This window comes from Dermacentor andersoni, chromosome 2 (genome assembly GCF_023375885.2).
Source record: "Dermacentor andersoni chromosome 2, qqDerAnde1_hic_scaffold, whole genome shotgun sequence".
Taxonomy (NCBI): Eukaryota; Metazoa; Arthropoda; class Arachnida; order Ixodida; family Ixodidae; genus Dermacentor; species Dermacentor andersoni.
The window spans coordinates 54,364,538-54,373,877 of NC_092815.1; the positions used below are offsets into that span (position 1 = coordinate 54,364,538).

The following is a 9,340-nucleotide window of genomic DNA, read 5'->3' on the forward strand; positions in this document are numbered from 1 at the left end:
GTTGCCTTAGTTCAGCGCTGCCTGCCGTTTTCCATTGCACGTTCGCCTCTCGGAGTCTGAGGCGGTTGCCGTTTGCCTCGCGAAATGTGGCTGTTGACGGCAGTGTGCTCTTGCTCCTGCTGATGATGATGATACTGCTGCTACCACGGCAGATGTCGTATGCGGATCATGTACTATTGCGGCACGAGCGCATAACCTCCATCTCGGACGGGGAAGTGATTGAACGAAGGGCAGAACGCCTGCGTTGGGCGGTGCGCGTTCGTGAGAGTTGCGTAATGCATGTGTGTGTATATAGCTATACCGATTGAAGCAGGTGTTTCGATTGGGAGATTGCTCGTACGAGCGGCATTGGCCGTGTTTCGCACCTTTTCTTTTTCTTCTTTTTTTCCCGGCTCGGTCGTTTAGCAAGGTCTAGAAGTCCCTCGCTGTAGCCCCGTCAGCATTCCATACGGAAGGAGAGGACATTTCGCCACTGTTGTACTTACCTGGCAAGTCACGTGATTCATCTGTGCATTACGATTATGCGGCTTATAATCCTACATGCCTATACTTGGACAACAAGCCGCGCTGGAAGTGCGTAAGGCGAGAGAAGAACCTTCCCTGTGTTGGTATACAGGGTGTTTCAGCGAACACTTTGAAAAATTTTTAAAGGCTGCCTGTGGCAGATGCCTCAACTCTAGTTTATGAACCGGTCTACTAGAAGCGGCGGACAATACTTGCACAAAAAATTGAAATGCAAAATCGACGAATTAACAGGAATTCACAAATTAACTTTTTAGCTAATTATCTGATGACCCATATTGCAATTTACAAATTCTAGCAGTGAACTTCGCAAGGCGGATCCACTTGGAACGAATACTCAGGACGACACCAGTTTCGAGATATAAATTCCTTAACTTTGCGGAGAAATGCATTGGTGTTCCAGTTACTTGTGTGATTCGGTGCATGAAACGAGGTTTTGTTAACAAATTAACTGGAACGCCAATGCATTTCTCCGCAAAGTTCGGGAACTTATATTTCGAAACTGGTGTCATCTTGAAAAGTCGTTCTAAGTGGATCCGCTTTGCGAACTCCACGGCTAGAATTTGTAAATTGCAATATGGGCCATAATGTAACTAGTTAAAAACTTAATTAGTGAATTTTTATTAATTAATCGGTTTTAGATCTCAATTTGTTGTGCAAGTATTGTCCGCCGCTTCGAGTAGACCAGGGGCCCTATAACGTAAAACTATTCCGATATGTTCCTATTCCAATCTCATGACGTCAAATTTGCGTAACCACCGGCGCAAGGATCGGGCGGTCACCCGCAGGGTTGTCTGAACAGGCCAATCAAACGCTCTCCTCGTGCATAGGAGGTCGCTTCTGTTTGCTTGAAAAACGAATAACATTGCTTAATATGAACGGCTTGTGTTATCTAATTGGCTTACAAGAGGTGAGGAGCACGCTCAAGTGGAGAGGGATTCGATGGGGCCGAGCCACTGCACTGAAAATCGATAACCGGATTAAGAGGGTGGTGCCGGCGTCTGCGGTTGGTCCGCTTAGCCTTACTTAGCTGGCGGTGGCTCGCCGAAAATCGCGGCAGCATGCAACCGAAGCTTAAGAATGACGCTCAAACGGATCCTCAGCAAAGAAGATTTCGCAGAACGAGGTCGTAAACGTGCCGAAAGTGCTCGAAAACGTTACACAGTCAAGCAAAAAGGTTTATTACACGCAATTAAAACCATGCTCTCCGGCAGGTGCGAGTCGCCAGTGCTTCAGCGAGCGGTGGCAGCCATCTTTTATTCCTTTCGGAATGGGGCAGCCTGCGGCTATTCAGAAAAAAATGCAGTCTTGTTCGGCATATTAATGCATCTTTATTGCGTACACGTCACTTTGACGCGTGAGTTTTTGCGGTTTTGTGGCGTCGCGTGACAGGCAGATGAAGTGGGTGCAGCCCGAAAACTTCTGACCAATAGCCGAGGGCTAATGCCGAAAAGGGGTCGAATCAGAAATAACTATTTTTCTTTTGTTCGACCAAATCATGCATAATCAGTGTGTACACGTCATATCGGATGGAGAGCTATCACGGTTTTCGTGACGTCAGGTGACAGATAGGTTAAGTGGGGGTGGTCCAAAAACGTTTTGACCAATCGGGGAGGGCTGATTGCAGAATTGGAATAGAAAAGTTTGGAGTAGTTTTACGTTATAGCGCCCCAGCTCATGAACTAGAATTGTGTTATCTGCCACAGGCAACCTTTAAAGATTCTTGAAAGTGTTCGCTGAAACATCCTGTATATACCAAGAAGTTTGCAGGTACGACATGGCCACAATTAGTACATGACCGGGGTTGTTGTAGAACTATGGGAGAAGCCTTTGCCCTGCAGTGGGCGTAACCAGGATGATGATGATGATGATGATGATGATGATGATGATGATGATGATGATACCAAGCCTCGTTTGCCACATTGACTTTCGTTGTTGGCGTGGCTCGCGCTTATTTGTTGCGACGCATCTTGTTTTCTTTAAGAGTGTGGTTGGCAGCGATGCAATCACCGCTAAAATAACGCTTAGTAAATTGTTCGAAATTGTAGTCAGTGAGTAATCTTTTTTTTCAACACGAAATAAATAATAAAAAGCAAGAAAGTAACCAGGCAGGCCTCGCGGCCTTGTTTGCGAGTTGATACAGACATGCCATGATCTTTCCACTTTGCTACTTACTAAGGATGAAGGAAATTGTGCTACACGCATGCGCTTTTTATGGCAAATCGCAGCCGATTACGTTGGCCATCTCTTTTTTTAACCCGCGTTCTTATGCCGGCAGGAAATGTTTCTGTCGTATTCGACAGCGCATCGCTTTGAGCCGATGCAAGTCTCGCGCAGTTTCATGGGGCACGCGAGATTGTATGAATATGACTTTGGTTCGCCAGGGCCTCGGTGGCCGTATGTTCTAGCGCGGGTGGAACGTGTATGGATACGTCCGTGTAAACCTTAAAACAAAATATTACAGAGCTATACACTGGGGTGTCGATCCCCCATAGTTAGTCTTTGGAACGTCGGACCCCGTTAGTTGTGATTGATTAGTGCCTAGCTCACAGTGGCAAAGCCTCGACGTTACATCATTTGTAAAGGGTTTTAATTCTTGCACTCGCCTGTACACGCTTCAGTCCCGAGGTAAGCACCGTCGTGGTCCTTGATTCGTGAACTTAACTGCAACGTTCGGTACAGTTATTGATAATGCCCAACTTAAGAAAGGGATGTACCCGCTACGTCACATCCAACCGGACCACGGTGTATAGACTCTATAGAGCGATAAGGGCGCGGAGATTATTGGGGAATCGTTCATTCTTGTTCCTCCATTGATCATATGCAAGCGAGAGTGGCGCAGATTTGCTCAGTCAATTTTCGCGTCACGCGGCTAATTTTCGCGTCACACACCGTCACACACCGCAAGCAGGTGTGCGCGTAAAGGCCAATCCACACGACGGACCAAATTGCTCTTTTGGACCGCGGTCCGCGCATCACGTGATAGGACGTCACCAGTTCGTGCGTACCGCCGTTGGCCCGCGCAAGACCGCGGCCCTCGCGGTCCAACAAATCGCCGAGGCTTTTCCCGCTTCCGTTTTGGCGGCGGACCGCATGCAAACCGCAGCGATTTTGGCTTAGCCAACGAATGTTGTCCGGCAACAGAGTGTCTTCAGCCAAAATCTAGTTTTCGGCTCAGCAAAAGCCAGTCAAGCCAGTCGTTTCATGTCCGCCGTTCCGCCTACACGTGCGTGCAGCAGATATATTTCTTAAGCACCGTGTCCTCTTGGAGTGACGAGGAGGTTTTTTCATTTTGTATACCTCGTTGAGCAGTTCCCGGCTTTGTGGGAGTCGAGCCGGAATGATAACAATGATAACACTCTGGCCGAGAGTGTAGCTGGTTGGTCTGCTCTGCCGTCTGCTATGGCGGTCCGCCGTGTGGATGTGCTCTGCGCCGGACCGGACCGCGCCGGGCCGTGACGTCGCATCACGTCACCGAGCGGCCCGCGGACTTGGTCCGTCGTGTGGATCGGCCTTAATCTGCGATGCTTGCGTGTATATGCGGCACACGGCAAATGTGGCCGAGCCGACTGAGTGCGTGTGTGCTTGCATGCATGTGTGTGTTCTGCATCCCCACAATACACCGCTGGGCGCCCCTCTCCGTGTTGCTAGTGCCATCTCCGCATTGTGCTGCCTCCGTTTACTTGAGCGTTTTCCCGCGGACCTCAGAAAGGGAAAATACGGGTGCCTTGCGCGCCTCCTCTTTGCAGTCCCTCCTCGCGGGTCTCCGTCGATCCCTTCCCGCGCTGCCGAGGTAGCAGCGGCTGTGCGCCATGCGCAACGCTTAGGTATCTGTGAAGAAGACCGTAGCAGCACCCTCTCCCCTTTCTTTCTTTTTTTACCCTCCGCTCCATTTTGCGAATGTCACGCCTCGTTGGGCTCAGTTTGCTCGCTGCCGGGATCGCGCGAAATTTATCGCCTTCCGCATTGAGTTTTATGTACTGCCGCCAGGATGCGCCCGTGAACGTGTCCTCGGCCGGTAATATATGCATCCTCCTCCTCCTCCTGCACGGCCGCTCCTTCGCGACGTGCACAGTCTTCACCTTCTTCGTGCTGCTTGTACGTTTTGAGAGGATTGTTTTCTTGTTTTCTTTCTCTCGTACGTAACGGGTGCGAGTCTGCGCATAATACGACTCCGTTATCTGCGACGTTTAGATGGATGGACGTCTTGGGAGTAAAGGCAGAGAGACAAACACAAGGGGAAAGAAGATCTATACGGGACCGGCGGCGACGTTATGGGTACGGAAAGATGGAAGATGCTCCGCCAAGAAAAGCGTCGAGGAACAGCACGAGAAGCCTGGGAAAGTATGCACACGATATTTTCTTTCTCTGGCTCTTTTTTTTTTTTTTTTTTGAATAGAATGATTCCGGTGTCTTTCTGACCTTGAGTCCTCGTAGAAACATAAAGCGCCCGTGTACGTCTTGCGCGACGACCCGAATGCGTGTAAGCCGCAGCTAATGCGTGAAATGGCCTCGTGCAAATTGAGAGTACATAGTCTCACCGCGTCTGTGTGGCTTCCGTGTGGCAGTCGTTATTTTCATTTAAGCGATCCTTATTCAAGCAGCAAAACATGCCTTTTCCTGCTCCGGGCTTTCAAGCTGTCACGGCTCGTTTCTTTTCCTCTATTGCTTAGCTTTTACGTTTTGCATTTACAGCCTACGAATTTATGTGCACGCAGATCGCATTCTCTGCTAGCACGGCGACACATCGGTGGACTCGGTATACTCTCAGTTCTGTATTGTTAACATATCAACTCGCACTATGGTCGCTAGAACATTTCTGGTACTTCGGCGCTCACCTGAAGCATGCTCCTCTCTCTCTCTCTCTCTCTCTGTGCGTGTGTACGTGTGTGTGTGTGTGTGTGAGAGAGAGAGAGAGAGAGAAATAGATAAAATTATAGAACATTTATACAAATCAAACATGGCATGCCGCCCGGAGAGAGGCTTCTCTGTCCAACTGTTTCGACTTAGAAAATTGAAGGAAATAGAATTACTGCAGATGCCTGTCACGCGCACGCAAAATCGCACTTTAGACGGAACCCCGCATTCATAGCTTATGGAGATTAATGCACACTCATGTATATGGACTGCATTAACTGTGTGCCTGTCACATATATGCGGATGCGAGCTCATTAAGTACAGATGTTTCAGGACGTGTAACCTTCTTCTCCTCATGAATACATCGCACATGTGCGAAAGCCAAGTGTTGAAAGCCTGTGCAGCACAGGAACTCTAGCACTGCATGGCACCAGCACCAGTTTGTATTTCGACGTTTGCCTTTGCTGCGCAGAGTCAACTTCTCCGAGAAAGTCCCATAGTAGTTCTAAGTCACTTGCGTTCGAAAAATAAGAAGGTTGTGAGGTTAGCTATCGTAAATGTATGAGCGGTTGAACGGCAGGAGCGAAGAAGGCGTGACAACACTCACGCTTCTTCACTCTTGCCGTCAAACCGCACATTCATTTACGATATGTTGCACCGACTGGCCCAGTGGATTACTGTCATGAAGGTTAGCTATAGTTTTACCTAATTAACTAAGTGCAGATACAAGCGTGACAGCTGACATCGCAAAGCAGAGGGTGAGTCTGTTAACTTGACGAATTTTGCGGCAGCTTTCATCCGTAGATGCATATTGTCACGTGGTGGTGACGTTGAAGAACACAGTAGCAATACTGTGAACGACAAAACTAACTTTTATTGGGCGAACCTGTGCCCACAAAAACAGGCTACACTTATAGCACAACGATAGCGGCGAACACGGTCGGCGATCGTCGAAAATCTGATCAGCGGGTCAAGCGCGTCGGCTTTTATACAACAGTCGTCGAATGTTCCAGACTAATCGTTGGGACCCGCATGCCTTCCACAAAGTTCTACAACATTCGAGTCACGCGATGAAATCAGATAATACAAGGTTCGGCGACAACAGACAGCGGATAGAAGCATCGATAACTTTCCAGAAACTTCGGATACATGCAGACGCGTCCCGCGCTGTGCGATAACATTTGTTAGGCGGCGAAACGTGGTTGCCCGTTAAATATAAGTACACGTGTCAATATAGTTTCGCGTCATTCCTCTTCGTTTATGAGAGTTAGCTTTCGGTTTTTTTGTACCGTTTCCAAAAATATTGAGGCTTGGCAAGGAAGCGTCAACTTATTAGTTCTCAGAATAATCGCTGACTTGAGTGTGCAACCCGTGGGCATGTCGCGAATTCTGTTTCGCATCTACCCTTAGCGTAGCGAAGGCTTACAGCGTTGATGTGTACCGGAAAATACCGGGTGACGTATACACGTGAGAAGCAATGCTGGTGACGACATCTTTTGACAGTGTGTTTGCGGCGGTGACCCGTGTTTCGCTAACCTGCTGGCTTCGAGATGTCGACTATGACACAACCGTCACGAATTTTTTTTTCATTTTTCTTTTCCGAGGTGGAAAATTAATTCGACACAGTATGGAGGTCCCAATGCAGTCATTGACCATGGAACCTTCCTTTTGTATTTCATATTTGTCAGAACTGTAGTCGCTATACGAAGTGACACCTAAATGGGCAAACAAAGAAATGTAACGTTTGTAGCGCGTTGTGGTATATAAATGCCTGGGAGTGGAAGTGCCCTTGTATCGCGGCTTTCGATCACTCTAGGGGTTGTATAGTGGGCGCCGTTTCTCAGTACAGGCGGTCTTTCGGCACCACTTTATTCTATGTGATATTATCTCGTGTCAGACGTATAAGTTGTTGCCGACATTGGCGATGCCGCTAGCTGTGACAGAGCCGTCTAGGCCGGAAATACCGCACAGGTGAGGATCGCACACGCCGCCTGCTCGGCCGACTCTGTGGCAACCAATGTGAGCCGAATTCACGAAGCTTTTGTTCCTACGTACTCACTTCCATTGGCTGGCCACCTTCACTGATAATATGTTCTGTATCAGTATCGGCCGGAATTTTCTCATGTGAACATTCTTTTTCTTCTTTTATCGTGCGTGCGTGCCTGTGTGTGCGCATATGGGCCCTATTCTGCTACGGCCCGGTCCCGTCTGCATCGTACCAGTGGTAGAGCTTCAGTAGGCGCCGATCGGCATGCTGTTATGACTTAAATATGTAGACTTAAAACGATATGGCGCACATGTGTGAAAATATGAAAGTGGTATGCCGCTTTTCGCGGTGTATTCCACTCCTTACACTTATTTGCCGCGTGTTCACACGCATCATAGAGTCGTGTTCTTATTCTAGATGAGGCTTCGTACTTTCACTCCGGTTCTAGCTTATTGGGAAATAGAGTGTGGATGTAAAAAACGCATTGCGGCACTAGAGAGACAGTAAGAGCTTACGCAGTGCAGGCAGACTAACGAGGCATTTTTTATTATTTGATTTAGCCTTTACGGAGAAGCTATAGTAAGAGAAAAGCACCAATAGCATAAAGGGTCCACACGATGCACAGGTAGCACGGAGAGCATGCAAGCACGTAGACGTCGGGAACTGGACAAGCGTGGTCAATCCTGCTCGCAGACGGAGTTGCTGTGGTGGCGGTGTCGCAGGACCTTCTGGTCTGTACGCCTGTCAAGCACATTGCGCATCGCTTCTCCATGCACTACTCTAGTGTGAACAGGCACAGAGATGGTGTGCTAATTCATCGGCACAGTTAAAGGATGCCAGGAGACTCACTATTAAGTGGATCTCAAGTTGCTAAAGTGATGCGCCGCTTCGGCAATCGTGGGCAACATGCCTGAACTTTGTATGGTATTTAAGCGCAGTATGTGAAAAGAACGCCAACAACTTCTTCTTTTTTTTTCTGCTGACTTGCACAAAGACGTGTGGCCTTAGGCGTCCGGGATGCCGCTTTGTAAAGCCACGCGCGGCGCTTCCGTGTTTAACGAAACTTCCGCGGATTTACTTTTCGTTTTTATGTGTGCAGCAAATGCTCACGGGTTTTCCCCTCTAGCCAAGTTGTTCGTAACACCTGCCAACGAGTTTCGCCTACGACTTGGATGGCTGTTTGCGGTCTCGCTAATGAAGAAAAAAAAAAAAAGCTTTTCAGTCATGCAGGTCTGTATACAGCGCGTGACATCGGTGCTCCGTAGTAGGTTCAACGCGCCGTAGTCTGGACTGGGGCGCCGTTGAGTTTTTCGCTAGGACAGAGGCGTCCAGTCTTGGGGGAGCGCCGTTGTCGCGAGCCGACTTTCTTGTTCTTTTATTTTATTTTTTTTTCTTTATATGCCTTTCTTTCTCCTTCCTTTTTTTTTTTTTTTCTTTGCTTTTCTCCCCGCGCACAACCGCCGGCCGGAGGGGAGTTGAACCGGCACGAAGACGAAGACGACGAAGGCGGAGAAAGGAAAATAAAAAAAAAATGAGAGAGAGGAAAAAAAGAAAGCTTGAGAAAGACGAGCCTGGGGAGACGCGAGAAGGGTGTGTTGTGTACGCAGGGGCGTAAAAAAAGGAAGAGCTGAATAGTACAGTCGGGGGTGCAGAAGACAGTCGCGCTAGGAAGGCCCCCGGCAGACGGACTCGGCGGCGTCCGCCAGTCAGCGTGCGTGGAAGGTGCCTGCCGCGCGGGACAAGGGAGAGACGGGCCACCGTCTGCCGCCGGAGGAGCACAGGTTGTGGCGTTCGGAGAAGGCGCCCGTTGTGCACCACTCCCATCTCGCGACCCTCCCCTCCTTCACCTTGCCCCGCCGAACATATGCGTGCGGAGGGAGGGCACAGGGAGGTTGGGTTGTGACCTTGAAACTGAAATATCGTGCACCACCTCCCCACTCCGGTGATGCCGGTGCGCGCAGGAGCCGAGACGGA

The 9,340-nt window shown here is 49.1% G+C and overlaps 1 protein-coding gene across 2 annotated transcripts in view; it reads left to right on the top strand.

Moving 5' to 3' along the window:
* Positions 1-9,340, top strand: part of LOC126542294 (elongation factor-like GTPase 1) — a 168,409-nt gene that overhangs the window by 96,001 nt on the left and 63,068 nt on the right. The window lies entirely within an intron of this gene.